Here is a 13305-nt window from a genome sequence, read left to right as displayed (position 1 = left end):
CCCCAGGTTCTGCACGTGATTGGGTTACCCCATTGTTATTATTGATGAGTTGATCAAGGCAGCAGTTTGCAGGGGCAGCCATAAATGTTTCTATGACAGCGGTGTGGTGCAGCACATACTTGGAGTTCCACCCGATTCAGAAACTGGCGGGGTGCAGGTCACAGCTTAACATTGCAGGCAATGTATTGAGGCAGGAGCTCACTCGAAGTGGTCACCATGTGGAAAGGGCAGGGAAAAGCCAAGCTCGTCTTTGATTGGCTGCAAAGTCGTCTAGTGTCTCTCATCAGCTAGAGGTTTGGTTTTCCCATTGGTTACTGCATCAAAGGAGAATTAGCCAATTGTACTGAGAACAGAAGAAGGACAACGTGTTTGATTGGCTGGAAAGTCATCCGGTGTCTTCCATTGGCTACAGGCTTGGGTTTCCATTGGGTACTGCATCAAAGCGGCGGTAACCAGTTCTACAAAGGAAAAAATGGAAGAAGGACAAATTCAAGTCCTGACTACTAAAGGCTGGTACAGTGGTAAACAGTGGTGCAGTTCCACAGAGAACAGAAGTAGGACAAAGTCTAGTCCCGACTAGTGAAGGCTGAAACAGTGGAGAACACTGATGCAATTTGAAGCTCTCCACAGTGAGTGGTGTGACAGTTTTGGACAGGACTAGTGGAGGCTGGTATAATGGGGAGACTAAAGCTTATTCTCTGTGCTGTATGTGGCATTACAGCGTTAGTACAATGGTGACTACTTTCTTTGTGTTAGTTTTTTTGTGTGTGTTGTGTTCATACTGACAATTGTGAATAAAAAAATGTCCTTGCAGGGTGAGAGTGTCAACGCAATATGGCGACACACACCATAGTACCGCTTCCCATGTTCCTGCAAGATCCAGGGTCTCCTTTGATGACATGGGAGGACTGGTGGGAGGCATTTGAGACGTACCTTGAAGCTATTGGTGGGGATGTGTATGTTGCAAAAAGAAAGTCGGCCGCGTTCCGTCATAATCTTGGCACGGAAGGCAGAGGGGTCTTGAAAACTCTGCCAATAGCAGGGAATGAGGATGATGATGCAGAAGGATCGGATAGTGATGATGGGCCAGATGTTTATGCCAGGACAGTGAAAGATTTGAAAGAAAACTATGGGAAGAAAGATAGCATTGTAGTGGAAAGGCATACGATTTTCGTGCGTGCTCAATCCCTGCGAGAAACAATTGAACAGTATGTATCTGTGCTAAGAACCTTACCTGTATTGTGCAAATTTAAAGATTTTCATGAGGAGATAATAAGAGAACGGATGAGTAACTGAACATGCAATGAGAAGATTCAGGAAAAACTTTTGGGCATGAAGGATCCGTCACTCGAGAAGGCCATTAGCGTAGTGAAACGTATTGAAAACACATCTCGTTATGAGTTGAAAGATGGACAAATGCAGGAGGGAGTCAAAGGAACAGTGAGAAAACCTTGTTTGCATTGCAGAAGAAAGATACTTTACAAAGGAAAGATATGAGTAGAGGTAAATTTGTGGGTAAAGAACTGCAGTGGCAAGGGGGCGCAAGGAAGAAACAATATTATAGGTGCATGAGTGGGAGGCATTTGGTGGAGTCAAATGCATGCCCTGCTGTTAAAGCCAGATGTTTTAAATGTGAAAAGTTAGGGCATTTCTCGAGAGAGTTTAGATCAAGCAATGTTGATGGTGACAAATCCAGAGTGAATTGGGTTAAAGACTATTGGAAAGATGATGAGTACGATGATGAAGATTGTGATCATGATGTGGTGGAAGTGTTGGTAGTGTGTGAAAGTGACAACCAAGTGGAGGAGATGATTTAACGGTGTGATGTGTATAATGCACCCAAACATGTGATTGGAGGGAATAGTATGCAGGTTCCCACGTGGGCAGATTCATATTCTCCTTACACATTGATAGATGAGGCAATATGGGAGAACTTATGTGGTTGTGAACTGCTCTCCCCGGATGTGGAACCTCAAGGTTATCGTTGGGGCAAGTTACCTGTCAAGGGCTACTTTGATGCAGTATTTACAAATAAAGGTAGAAAAGAAAAGACAATCTTTTTTTTGCAAACATCAGCCCAGACTGTCATCAAGAGGCTCTCGGGATGACCTCTTTGTCTCGACATCATATGCTTCAGATGTTACTCGGTACAATTTTGAGGTTGTACTTTGAAGCATTGAAAAAGTCACTTTAGTGACGAAACATGTGTCGGCTGTTGACTGTCAACGAACATTGATGTTGTAATTGGACACCGAAATGTCATTGTCACACTATGTAGTCCTTGACCTTTTTCTTTTCTGTAAAAATTGATATGAATTTAATATGCCTTCATTGTGGTGACTGGTGCCAGAGCGTATGGCTTAGATGCGGTCCTGATGCAAGTGGACAAAGGACAGAAAAGGGTGGTAGTATTTGCATCACACACATCAAAAGGTGCAGAGACAACGTTTTCCACTATCGAGGAGGAAGCACTGGGATGCTAGTGGGGCATGCAGTATTTTAGGACTTACGTGTGGGGGACTCAATTCGAGTTACGCACGGACCACAGACCTTTGTCTGACTTGTTCACGACCACGGGTGTGGAGAAAGCTACTTCATGCATAGCTAAATGTTTGTATCGTTTGCAGGATTACACTTTCACTATAAAATATGTACCAGGTTCAAAAAACATTAATGCTGATTGTCTGTCCTGCCTACCACCGGTAGATGATGGAACTCCATTTGAGGAGGATGAATGGATGGTGGCGGAGATCAGTAATGTGTGCAAAGGAGCTATTTGATAGGAGGAGTGGAAGAATGCATTGTTGAAGGATCAGACAATGCAATTATTTATTGCCGAGCTACAAAACACAACAAATTTGAGTCAAGGGATGAAGGTTGAATTGAATTAATATGTTCCATTGTAGAATGAATAATCGGTACTGAAAGGAATTACTATGAGTGACAGGCTAGTTGCGCCGAGGGCTTGCGTCACAGAATGTTAACCTTATTACATGAAGTACATGGTGGCATATCAGCCACAGTCATGAAAAGAAAAGAGTGCAATTATTTTGGTGGCCAGGCATGGGCAATCATGTTGAGAGATTTGTGAGGGATTGTGTGCCTTGTACTTGTAGCGACAAAACGCACAAGATTTCTGAAACACCCATTGAACCCGTAGCATTTCTTAGTACAGCGTGGGGAGAGGATGTGGTCTGACGCCTAGACTGCCGACTTTGGTGCTGGAAACCAGGGTTCGAGCCGCGGGGTCGCGTCCGCATCCTGTGATTCTGGGCAAATCACTTAATCTCCCCGTGCCTACCAAAAAACATTAATGTGTCTTTGTGTAACGTAACCGGTGCTCATGTAAAGCGCTCCAATACCTTCGGGTCGAGTTCGCGCTATAAAAATCTGCAAAAATAAATAAAAATGGGGTGGCTATTGACATTTGTAGTCCGTTTGAGTCTCTGGGTAAGGAAAGTAGATTTGTCTTAGTATTGGTGGATTATTTTTTCAAGTGGCATGAGATCGCATTTTTGAAAGAGGTGAGAAGTACTAATGTAAACTCCTCTTGTGAAGAGGTTCTCAGGCATGGGGGTTGTCCAGAAGTGATTGTTTCTGACAATGGGCAACAATTTGTGGAAGAGGAATTTTCGACATTCCTTAAGAAAGAAGGAATTAAACACTTAGGACCACGGTTTATAATCCCCGCAAGAAAGGCCTAGTTGAACGCTTTAATAGAGTGTTGGGAGAGAACATTCTGTTGGCCCTAGGAAGTGGTTTGTGTTGGAAACGGGAAGTAAGGAACATGTTATGGAGCTATCAAACTCCACTTCACTCTAGAACTGGGTAAACTCTATTCTTGTTGTTAAAGGGTAGGGTGCCATGCGCCTCTGCCGTGCCTGCGTGCTATCGTCAGAGAGGATGGATGAGTATCAAGGACAGTATGCTCATTGTTACAATGAGAGCTTAAGGGAAAAAGTGTTTCCAAATGGTGAATGGGTGAGAGCACGCGTTGGGGGACAAGTCAGGAAAGGTTGTTTCAAATGGTTCAATCCCCAGAAAGTATGCGAAAGCAAAGGGAGCGTGGTGCGCTTAGAAGATGGGAGGTGGTGGAGCGTGATAAAGCCGGATTCTTATCTGTCTTACCATCACCAAGAATCCTCTCAGGTCGCCAGGATCTTTTTATCTGCTAAATAGTGTAGAGGGGAGGAAATCCAATCCTTAGTACATAATCAACCAAATCGAATTTGAACTCAAAAGGACCACTGACTCCAGATCTCAAGTTTTAAGGGTTTATTACAAAGCCAAAAATAATTGCACGTACAAGCACCTCAGCACGAGGTTAAGATAATAAATGGGCACTAATACAAAGAAGAGTCTACACAGGAGTCTCATCCGATTCAGAATAAGAAGAATGGTCAGTTCTAAAGCATCAGGCCGGCAATAACGGCTCCAATATTAGAAGTCATTAACCTAAAAAGAAATTAGTTAGTCTATCCCTACTCTATCTCTAAAGTGACATCCCTACTTAGCATTTTCCCAGGCAAGAGGATAAAAGGTGTCAGAAGTGAAGACTTCCTTAGAAGTACACTCACTTTGTCAGAGTTCGTTCTGAGATGCTCCTTCTAGCTTCCCATCTAGACCTCAACTGCTCAACCCACGGGGCACTGTCCCTAATTCAAAATCCCCAAAACGTAGAACATGCCCTCCTGCACACCTCCCCAAACAGGTCTTCTTCCAGTAATTTTCCACTGAAACTTGTCTCCCTTCCAACAACGGTTTACTCATCCTTGGGTCCCAGGCACCTTCTCCGCCGAAAGTATCATCCCTGCATTCCAGTATACTCCCATGTTGGCTTCTCATGCCATCCTAACTCCTGAAACAAAGGGTAAGTTTCTCTAACAAGCTAGGTGTCCTTGCACCTGCAACAGAAACATGGGAACGAGAAACTTTCCACTTCTCCGAGACTTTCCAACATCTCTGAAACCAGTAGCGGTGCGTCCATTGGGGCGGTGGGGCGTTGCCCCACTAGCCATAACAAGTCAAACAGTCACAGACTCGCCACTCCGCGTCCGTGGGAGTCTGCGTGCAGCGCGCTCGCAGGCAGCAGTAGTTGGCAGTCAGCATTATGGCAGTCAGTCGGCCGCGGCGCTGAAGGGGGTGGGTGGGGGCAGGGCTGACTGACAGGTAGCTGCGCTTAAGCGCTGCTGCAATAATAGTACGCATGCTCGATTTTGGGATATGACCATCCCGAACATGCGCACTACCCTACTTACCTATAGCATTAGCCAATAGCCACTCACTTAGCCAGGAAAGCGAGGGCAGGGAGTTGGAGCCAATGGGTTGCTTCATGCAGCAGCCCCCGGTCTCCTAATGGGCGAGCCGTCACCCGTGCTCTAGCCAATCCTGGCGCTGCTAATGCAGCGTCTGGATTGGCAGAGACACCGCGCAGCCTGAGTCTGAGGGCAGGCATTTGCCACATTGGGTGCCATGCGTGGGAGGGGTGGCCCTGCCGCTGTGCCGCACTGTGATTGGACCATCGATCTTGCAGGCTCCGTCACGGTCACCGCGTCAGTGCCACGAGGAGTCGACACGACCCTCAAAAGATGCTCATGGACAAGGGTCGCTTGCACTGCTGCTGCCTTCAATGTAAACTGTGCTCTGTTAGTGAGGGAAGCTCAGATTAACCATATCTTTGCCCTAGCTGATTTGTGTAGGAAAGGAAGGTTTGCACTTCTGTTTCACACTCTGAACCTGTATTGTATGTGTGCGACAGTACTTAATTGGAGCTGATGACGTCAGGTGGGTGGCACCCAAGCACCAGCACTCATTTTTGGACCAGGACTTAATTTCCAGTAGACCTTGGCCCAGATCAAAAGTCAGCCCATCGCACACCACTGCCGCCGTGCAACGCGTTCCCATTTCACATCCTGGCCTCATTGTGCAGCACGCCACTGCATTGCTAGGGACCCTAAATCCACAGCTCGAAAACGTTTTAGTTGTGTTTTTTTTTAAAAGAGGCTGCGACCATCAGTTCCCAGGCATCTCCCACCATAATTAACCCTAAAAAGTAATTTAAAATGTATTGCGGGAGGTGACTTCTTTGACGGATTTGTTTGTGTGTTGTGTGATTTTGCGGCCATGTGAGCTTCCAATGTTGTTCCTCTTGCATGACACGGGCAAAACCTATGAACATATAACTTGGAAGTCATGACGTTTACTTGATGTTGGGTGGTGCTCACCGGATACAAAGTGACTAACAAATCCAGGGAGTCCCGGGCCGAGAAAAAACATTCTGTCACAACAAACATGACAGCACTGAAACCTCTCCAGTGCATCTGGAGGAGGAGGCCGCGTAGTGCAGTTACTCAAAGCTGCACAGAAGAGGTCACAGCAAAACAACAGGCCGCTTTCATTAGTGCTCGTGATCTCACCAACTCCCAGCCAGCTCTTCACACCCACTGCTAGAACACTACAAGACAGAGAGTTTCAGTTCTTACTGTTTTTATTTCATGATATAATGGTAGCTGTCGACCTGTTATACAATCAGTTACAAGCACGAGAGATAGATACTGTCAAAGTGCAAGTATATACCACTATGTTTGTACAAAGCATAAGCAAAGTGAGAGATGGGGTTGACAATTTAGACAGCAAACTGCCAGAGCAATCTACTTTTTCAAACCGCAGGAAAAACATCACCACTCTGGTCCGAATTGCAAAGGAGATATGTGGCATTGTAATTGTGCAGGCACAAGAACGTTTTTCTTTCACAAAACATTTGGTGAGTGCCACATTATTGCAAAGTGAACAGTTTGCCAAATATGATTAATTATTCCCTGAGCGTGCTCTGAATGAGGCTGTGGAAGCTTATCCTATGCTCAAAAAAGAGGAGCTGAGAACTGAGTTGACTGTACTGTACGCAATGCCTGTGTACCGGAATGCCACAAGTGCCTTGTCTTTGCTGGCTTTAATACATAAACTTAATATGGAAAAGTCACTTACAGAGACAGTGGCTTTACTTAAAATTGTCATAACCACTCCTATGACAACAGTCGAGTCAGAACGATGTTTTTCAGCCTTAAAGAGGATTAAGACATTCCTTGGTATAAGCTTAAAGACGATATCGAGGCATTAATCCGGTTCCAAGTGTAAGAGAAAATGGTATTGGTAATGGATTATACCTGGTGTCCTTGGAAAAAGAAAGTTTAATAATAGGTCATGATGGCGAAATTATGTCCTTAGCGGGCGTTATACCAAATAGTTGCCCCTTTTGAATTTGGTGATCCTCCTCCTTCTTTCATATAAAATAAAAAATATTCTGTGAATTTATGGTTGTTACCTTGAATTTTGTATTAAGTAAAATCACGTCTTTTTATGTGCTAATTTTTCTATCTCTTGGGTCTCCTTTGAGCCTGTTAGTTATATTCATGATGGCGTCACCAGTCTGACGGTCTTAAGTCCGCTGTCGGTTTTGTTTGTTTTTGAGCATGCTCGTTACATTGCGTCGAGTAGATGAGAGCCCGGACCAATATGGCGTCCTTAGACAGAGTAGCTGGTGAGTCCGTTATTTATCTTTCCGATTCCCATGTTAGATGCTTAGTTGGTGATTTTTCGCGCGCATTTTAATTGGGAATGGATCGGTATATAAGGAGGTTATCTCGCGCGGTCCGTTGTACTATTTTTTTGAGGAGAAACCTGTGGATCGAGGCACGTAAATGGAGGACGTACACGCCGATTAGAGAAGGTGAGCTATATGCGTATTGTCTTGAAATAGTGAATTCGTAACTTAGCGGCATTGTATTGGAGAGTTTGGCTTAGGGGACTCTCTTATGGGACGTTTCTTGAACTCGTACTAACTGACCTGTACACACCTATTAGAGAAGGTGAGCTATATGCGTATTGTCTTGAAATAGCGAATTCGTAACTTAGCGGCATTGTATTGGAGAATTTAGCTTAGGGGACTCTCGTATGGGACGTTTCTTGAACCCGTACTAACTGACCTGTTTTTTGAGTGTTTGACTGGGATCTTTACGTATCCTTATTTTCTTATAATGAAAAGATGGTTCATAGTATCGGATTCAATTTTGCTTCCTTTGTACTTTGGTTGTATGTATGTATCTCCGTTTTTTTCTTTCTTCTGACAGTGGTATTGTGATGAGCGTTGAGGCGTTGGTACTTTACTTGTGGCCGCGTATTGGAGTAACTGAATTGACCATCATTATTTTGAAGATGGGAATATTATTGAGACCATAGAAAAAGATACAATATTGAGGTATGTTAGTTCACTTTTTGGTATATAGATGGTTAGATTTAAACAAATGGAGCTATATCAGTATTAAAACATAAAAATTCTTTCATATAGGTATATGGAACACATACATAACCAATCAGGGAAAGGACAGTAAGTCCGAGACATCTAAAAAAAGAAAGAGAAAAATACAAAAAGGATAAAAAGGGTGCTTTCTGTGGGTAAGTAAATGCTATTTCTAGCATGTGAGAGGTTAATATAGAACATAGCAGAGGAAAGTACAGCTGAGTAATAGCCAGTAATAATTCATAGCCTTCTCATGTTTTGTTTTTACTAGGACACGAGTATATCACTACATATGGTACTATTGTGGGTACCTTATGTCATAAACAGGAAGTCCTCTATACCAGTATCAGGCTTCTATCTAGTAAGTACCTTTGTCCCTGTCCTTCCTTTTTGATAGGGTTCAATAGGAATATTAAGGTTATATTTTTTAAAGAATGCCCATTAGTGGAAACATGCTTGGGAGCGATAGTGAAATAGGTGGCCTGGTTACTTATTAGATGATTTCTTTCTCATTTTTTGCTCTTCGTCAAAATGGGGAACACACAAGTATGAAATAGAGTATGACTATATATGTCGGGACTACTAAAATTCACATCTAATAATTATACAAATTGTCACTTGTTTAGTCAATCACTTTTGTATGTTAAAAATGTTGTTTAACTGGTTCAATCAATGTCTTTTAATTTTTTTAAACTCTAGGTAGTCTTGGGCTGGCAACTAATACTATCTTATATATTTTCTTAGGAAATCCCAGGGTTTGAGAATTCCTGATGTGATAGGTGACGGGTCCTGATGAAGGTGGCTTTCATGGTTCTTTATGCCACCGAAACGCGTCGACCAAGTCCCTTCTAAAATCCTACTATCTTAGTAGTAGCCCTTTTTGAGGTTTATTGAGGTTGTAATCAATCTGAATGTGTTAATTAGGACTTATGAGATATGGATGGAGTATGTATGTATGAATGAGTGATGTGTATGAATAAAGATTGTTATTCTCTCTACCTGGGTTTGTTAAAGGTATTATATTTTTGTATTGGAGAAATGTATAATTTTGATATTGTTATAAATGAATAATGATGATAAAAGAACAATATAGATAAAAAAAGAATAAAGAAATATAAAGAAATAAAAATTGTATGGGTAAACTGAATATTTCGAGCCCTTGTTCTTTGTATTAGAAATCAATGGCTAAAGGTTAATGAAATGATGTTTAGGTCGTGAGGGAGCTTTATTTTTCTGACTGTTTTTTGTTGTTTCCCCTCGTCTCCCTGACCTTTGTAAATTAAATTATATAGAGGGGGTCCCAATTCTTGTTGCATGACATTCCTGAGGAACACCATGCTTGAGGAAAGACTCAATGATTTGGCAATGCTCTCTGTAGAGAGCAAGCTAGTTCAGAAAATCCCAGACTTTAACATTCAAGTAATTGAAAAGTTTGCTGCTCTTAAAGAGAGACGTGCTGATTTCATTTACAAAAAGTAAACAATATGTATGTTGAATGCCGCTACTTTGCAACCAGTTTAGTTGTTTGTTAAATAAAAAACTTCTGTGAGTGAGGTACTCAGAAATGCATTGTATCTCGAAGTATGTTATGAAGCTCTGTGGATATACTGAATAAGCAACTACCTATATTATATGACATCTGTTTATTAATGAAATAACTGCACTTTCACAATTGCTTTATTAACCTTCATGCTTTCTCAAATTTGCTTGAAAATGCACAATTTTTCCTCTCTTTTTTCAAAATGTTCTCGGGGGGAGAACCCCCCCCGAATCCCCCTTATACTGGTTCGGGCTCGCTCGCTATGCATGCTCGCATCGGTGCAGTATGCCAATCTATTTAAGACCCACCACTTTCAAATGTCACCAGCCGCCCCTGTCTGAAACCCAAAGCCTTACCAAGGGTAAAATTTCGACCTACGATATTTAGTTAACATAAGAAACGAACAGGCCTTTCTCTTAAACGTATATGCGATCAGGCCTTTACACAATTTAAACACACATTTCAAGAATCACACTATAAGCATGTATGAGTAAGCAAAACTACACGTGCAAACTTTAATATGGTGCACGTTTAAACCTAATGCATCACATTATACGGGAGCCGGTCATTATGCATTGTCTAAAATACATTTTCATTTAGTCACTACATTGAACTTCATAAATTACATGCTTACATTTCTATTTGCACTATTATAAGCGGCCTTTAGTATTACAATTCTAAGTCACACGTTAATACAATTCCCCTAAATATATATATGGGTGCGGACTAACAGTGATTATGATGCACTCCTACAAATTTCAAGAATACATGGCGCTCTATCAAGCGCAAGGAAGCTGACAAAGTGCCATGTCCCAGAACCTGAGGTATGGAACGAGAAGGACAAATCTTGTCAGGAGACTCCTTGTCAGAAAAAGGAGAGGGAAGTTCGGATGAAGAGTAAGCCAAGAAGTTGGCTGTTTATGTGGGTGATTGAAGGGGTATTATTTGTTGATGGTTTTTATCTTGTCCAATTTTCTTCTTCTTTCAAAGAGGTCGCGAGAACGTGCTGTAATCATCCATTGTTTTGTTTGCTACTGAGTGATTCCATTTAAGAATTGTGCTTATTATTCTTCATTATTTGTCATTTTTATACCCTCAGTTTTCGATTTTCCTTATTCTATTAAGAAAGGGGATGTGTTGTATTGTGCAGTCTATGGTAGAGGACACTCTACCGTGGAGTAACCTCTATGGTGGGTCTAACTTGTCTACATGGGTTCTGCAATGTTGGTGCCAGAAGCCTGGCTGGTGTTGCATCGTTGAGACATGTTAATGCTGTGCTCTCTAATAAACATAACGTGCCTTAACTCTCCTGAGTTACTTCAAAACTTAGACTCTGAAATACTCTCTCTCCATCCTCCTTCTTCAGTCTCATACTTGCTTTCACCCTATTCATTTCTCCCCTTCTTCTTCCCGCTACCTTCTGCTTTTTCTTCTTCCAGCTCCTTCCTTCTCATCCAACCTAATCCGGCTTTTTGAGTCTACCTTTCTTTTTTTGTCCTTTCTATTGCTTTATCTCCTTTTTGCCCATGCCTTTTCTTGTTACCTTACTTTTTGTTGTACGGAAGAAAGGATTGCACCACCTACAGGGTTGTAAACTTGAGTTGATTTATTGCAGCACACAGCCTGGTGTCGATCCACTCCAAGGAGCGAGGAGCAACTGACTCTCTTGGAGCTCCCTCAGCCTTCCATTCTAGAAGCCTCTCGCAAACAATAACTAGGTACATCATAACACATCCCCCTCCTTTCCCTAGCAAAAAATAAAATGTGGAAACTTATAAAATATAACTCCTAAAGAATGCTAGAACAAAAGAAAAGATAAAAACAAAGAAAATGGATGTGCGTAAGGAACAAATAAAATAAAGCAAATATACCAGAATAAAGTGTGCCACACAGCACTGAGCTCTAGCTCACACAGAGCTCACATTCTCACATAATCCTGCAAGAAGGAGGTCTGCGAACTCTAACCTCACCAGAGACTCTTGAACACCTAACATCATCATGAGTGATATTGTTACCAACTTCACTCAGATCGCCACTGATCTCTTCATCCCACATCAACATGACACCAGAACATTCTTCTTCTTCTTCCCTTCTCACACACTCCCCACCCTTCTGGTACAATGCTACATTCCTCAAATTCTACTTTTCTCCTCCTTCCGCTACAAAGCAAAACTTCCCGACTCGCACAATGCAAAAAGGTCCTCTGAATCTGGACAGTCCTCCCTTAACCCTTCCAGATCTTATTTTGACCCAAACACCAACTTGCAATTTGGAATCTGTTAACTTCACTTCAATCTCACCTCCTCACGCAATCCACTCCTTTAACCAGGCAGGTACCAACTTGTTTCTTGGGAAACTTCCTTGCACTTGTTGGAATGGACAACTTTGCGTGACACTATGAATAGTGGTACGATATGCCCATATCATATCGGCCATACGTTTCTTGATACAACTCCTATTACTCAATGCTGGCTGAATGGTGCCTTTGATTAACCTGTTGGCTCTCTCCGCAACACCATTGCCTTGGGAATTATAACGAGATGTGCGAGAATGTCTGATCCCACATTGCTCTAGAAATGTCAACATCTTATTGGACGTCAGCTGTGTGCCATTATCTGTAAGCAATACAGAGGGAACCCCCGCTACCTCAAATATTTCCTTAGTGGTCACATCTTTCATAAATGTTACTATTTACCACTTGGAATTGACATCCACCACAGCAAACCTCAACTCCAAAGGCAATTCCGGCATGGGACCTATAAAAGCCAAACAAATTGTGTGCCATGGTACACCAATATCTTCGATATGACCCCCTATACTTTTACTGCCCACTCTTAGGGCCATATGTAGGAAGCCTAATACCGGTCGGTAACGGCCGATTTTCGGTAAATATCCCGTTACCGACCGGTATTTAGGCTTTTGGTATGTAGGGGGCATATTTCAGGATTCGGTAATTTACCGAATCGGTAAAATTACCGAATCTGTAATTTTACTGATTCGGTAAATACCGAATCCTGAAATGAGATGTAGGGGGAGTGTGTCGTTGGTGTGGGGATTCGTTATTTACCACCAACTAAAAGTTGGTGGTAAATGACGAATACCTGTAAAAAGGCATTTTTTTGCGCACCCAGTCACACCAAAATCCGAGGTCCAAGCCACACACCCTTATAGCATCACGAACAGGATCACCCAGGCTGTGTGCCGCATCTTCCTCAACCTATGTTAAAATCGTAACCAAACTGTTGTACGGAAGAAAGGGCTACACATCCACAGGGTTGTGATCTTGAGTTTATTTATTGCAGCACACAACCTGGCATTGATCCACTCCAAGGAGCCAGAAGCAACTGACTCTCTTAGAGCTCTCTCTGCTTCCATTCTGGAAGCCTTTACCAACAAGTTACATCATGACACTTTTCAATGCACAAGCAAATAGAGATAGTACTACTGCCCCTGTTTTACGAAGGATAAA

At 42.4% G+C, this 13305-nt stretch overlaps 1 long non-coding RNA gene across 1 annotated transcript; it reads left to right on the top strand.

Moving 5' to 3' along the window:
• Positions 1-511: 511 nt before the first annotated feature.
• Positions 512-9210, top strand: LOC146863935 (uncharacterized). The gene is made up of 3 exons (XR_014976587.1): positions 512-629; positions 8568-8657; positions 9041-9210. It is a non-coding gene; the product is annotated as an uncharacterized LOC146863935 (long non-coding RNA).
• Positions 9211-13305: the final 4095 nt, after the last annotated feature.

This window comes from Triturus cristatus, chromosome 2_1 (genome assembly GCF_964204655.1).
Source record: "Triturus cristatus chromosome 2_1, aTriCri1.1, whole genome shotgun sequence".
NCBI classification, from domain to species: Eukaryota; Metazoa; Chordata; class Amphibia; order Caudata; family Salamandridae; genus Triturus; species Triturus cristatus.
The sequence above is the reverse complement of the archived record's forward strand: the minus strand, read 5'-3'. Positions and strand labels throughout refer to the sequence as shown.